Below are 3767 nucleotides of genomic sequence, written 5' to 3' on the forward strand. Positions count from 1 at the left end.
GATGCTTCCATATCAATATGACTAAACATAGCTTTTCTGTTCTTGAGAAGAAATATTTTTTCTATGTGTTCTTATGTAAAACTTTCTATCCCCCTATTGGGCCCCACCCTACCCTCGGGGGTCATCATTTGAACAGAATTGAATTTACACTACCTGATGATGCTTCCATATCAAAATGACTAATCATGGCTTTGCAGTTCTTCATCAGAAGAAATATTCTTATATATTTCTATTTCAGACTTTGATACTCCATTGTGGCCCCACCCAACCCCAGGGAGGCAACATTTGAACAAACTTGAATCTACACTACCTGAGTATACTTCCACATAAATATGATCAATCAGGGCTTTGCTGTTCTTGAGAAGAAGATTTTTAAAGATTTTTCCTATATATCTCTATGTAAAACTTTTATCCTCCTTTGGGGCCCCACCCTACCCCCAGGGGTCATGATTTGGACATATTTAAATCTATACTACCTTAGGATGCTTCAATATCAATATGATCAATTAGGGCTTTGCTGTCATTGAGAAGAAGATTTTTAAAGATTTTTCCTATATATTTCTATGTAAAACTTTGATCCTCCATTGTGGCCCCGCCCTACCCCCGGGGGTCATGATTTGAACAAACTTGAATCTACACTACCTGAGGATGCTTCCATATAAATATGACCAATCATGGCTTTGCTGTTCTTGAGAAGAAGATTTTTAAAGGTTTTTCATATATATTTCTATGTAAAACTTTGATCCTCCATTGTGGCCCCGCCCTACCCCCGGGGGTCATGATTTGAACAAACTTGAATCTACACTACCTGAGGATGCTTCCATATAAATATGACTCATCATGGCTTTGCTGTTCTTGAGGAGAAGATTTTTAAAGGTTTTTCCCATATATTTCTATGTAAAACTTTGATCCTCCATTGTGGCCCCGCCCTAACCCCGGGGGTCATGACTTGAACAAACTTGAATTTACACTACCTGAGGATGCTTCCATATAAATATGACTCATCATGGCTTTGCTGTTCTTGAGGAGAAGATTTTTAAAGGTTTTTCCCATATATTTCTATGTAAAACTTTGATCCTCCATTATGGCCCCGCCCTACCCCCGGGGGTCATGATTTGAACAAACTTGAATCTACACTACCTGAGGATGCTTCCATATAAATATGACTCATCATGGCTTTGTTGTTCTTGAGAAGAAGATTTTTAAAGGTTTTTCCCCATATATTTCTATGTAAAACTTTGATCCTCCATTGTGGCCCCGCCCTACCCCCGGGGGTCATGATTTGAACAAACTTGAATCTACACTACCTGAGGATGCTTCCACATGAGTTTCATCTTCCCTGGCTTTGTGGTTCTTGAGAAGAAGATTTTTAAAAGATGCTATTAATTTTTCACTAATTCTTTATTATCTCCCCTTGAAAGAGGGCGTGGCCCTTCATTTGAACAAATTTGAATCCCCTTTACCCAAGGATACTTTGTGGCAAGTTTGGTTGAAATTGGCCCAGTGGTTCTTGAGAAGAAGTCGAAAATGTGAAAAGTTTACAGACAGACAGACGGACAGACGGACTACAGACAAAATGTGATCAGAAAAGCTCACTTGAGCCTTCGGCTCAGGTGAGCTAAAAATGATTGAAAACTATTATTTTAACAAATAGATTTTTTTAGAATTGATTTTTATTGATTAAAAGCAAAGGGGGGTAACTCTTCACGGACAGCCACAGGACAAGGTCAAAAATTAGGACACATTCCACTCTTACATATTGATACTAAAAGAAGATTATGTCTAAATATACTGAGTATTCATCCGACATATATCTTTTATGCATTCAGATTCATTGGATCTGAGGCTATTATGGATCAGATACCTTAACCGGCAAGTGGTGGCGTCTCCATATGAGTGAATTATTCTGGAGAGGGATGTTAAACAACAAACAATCAAACAAAACCTTTTCCAATATATAGAGGATATTCAATGAATATGGAATTTATTTCACGAGTGGGACAGGATTTTTTGATATTTTCACGAGTGCGAAGCACGAGTGAAAATATCAAAATATCCTGTCTCACGAATGAAATAAATTCCATATTCATCTACAAAACATTGAATTTTCTGTTTATTACATTTTCTTTGATTTTCCCTTTGACTTTGTCTTTTCGTAACACGGTGTCATAGGCTGTGACGTCATAGTTGAGCAGTGGAGACGTCATAGCTAAGCGATTGCAAGATTGAAAAATGTTGTTAACACGGATTTAAATTGACAACATATTTGGAGAAACTTTGGCAGTTTTGTGTCTGTCGGAATGGTTCATTTACTCCCTGTATCTTATAACAGGCCAGGCAGTTTTTTTTAAACACTCTTAGTGATGGGAAGGAAAATTGAGAGTTTTGCCGCACTTCTGATATTTGACTACCATTTTTGATATCCTTTTACACTGTGTCAAAATATCACTTTTATTCAATAAATAAATTACAGTATTTCACTGTTGAAAATGTAATAAAATAGAGGATATTCAATGTTTTGTAGATGAATATGGAATTTATTTCACGAATGGGACAGGATTTTTTGATATTTTCACGAGTGCGAAGCACGAGTGAAAATATCAAAAAATCCTTTCTCACGAGTGAAATAAATTCCATATTCATCTACAAAACATTGAATATCCTCTATTTTATTACATTTTCTTTGATTTTCCCTTTGCATCTGTCTTCTCTTAACACAGTGTCATAGGCTTGACGTCATAGATGGGCGGTTGAGACGTCATAGCCTAGCAGTTGTGTGATTGAAAACGATTTTAGCAACATATTTGGGAAGAAATTTGCAGTTTTAGCTCTATCAAGATGGTTAGTTACTATCTCTATCTTATAACAGGCCAGAAATTATTTTTTACTTTGATATCCTTTCACACTGTGAGAGAATATCATTTTGGTATCCTTTCACACTGTGAGAGAATATCACTTTTATTCAATAAATAAATCACAGTATTTCACTCTTGAAAATGTAATAAATGTCTTGTATTTGATACGGCGTGGCGAATGAGAACCAAACTAGGGCCTCTCAATCATGAAGCGAACGTCAATATCTTATAGAAAATACTTAACTTTTCCTCCAATATTCTCCACTAATAAAATGTATACTTAATCAAAGACGCTGTTATTTTCCCATTAATGCTGGCAGTAAGAGAACAGCACGTATTCATAATATTGAAACAATTTATTTTTTACATTGTAAATTTCATACAAAAAAAAAACACTACTTAGCCATCTTTCAAAATTTTGGCATATAAATACATTACAATATTGAAACATTCATCCAACACTTCTTAACGTTTATATTAGAGAATATTTAACAGATCATAATTGTCATCTATTCTCTCTTGGAGTCAATTTTAGGGGAAATTGTTTTCTTTTTTCACTACAGATTAGAAAATTAAATATAAAGGAATATATTTAATAGTTTGTATAATCTGGGTTTGAACAATTAATGTTTTTTTTAAGAATTGTTTCTCCCCAACCAAGATTATACAGTATATCTTGGGTAGCTATTAAATCCATTCCATAAATGAATTTATGGGTGTATTCACATATTTACATACTTATAATAATATATTTTAATATCTTTTCATTGACTCCATGAAATTGTACATTATAATACTTTGGACAAACTGTCAAAAAAAATTGCTTTCCTTACAACTATTACCTTTTCCAATGACAAATCTTTTCACTGACTTCTTTTTCGTAAATGTTTACACTTCTTTTCACTAGGACAA

The sequence above is a fragment of the Saccostrea echinata genome, unplaced genomic scaffold (assembly GCF_033153115.1).
Source record: "Saccostrea echinata isolate AGI-Se365-2 ecotype Australia unplaced genomic scaffold, CSIRO_AGI_Sech_v1 ptg000015l, whole genome shotgun sequence".
Taxonomy (NCBI): domain Eukaryota; kingdom Metazoa; phylum Mollusca; class Bivalvia; order Ostreida; family Ostreidae; genus Saccostrea; species Saccostrea echinata.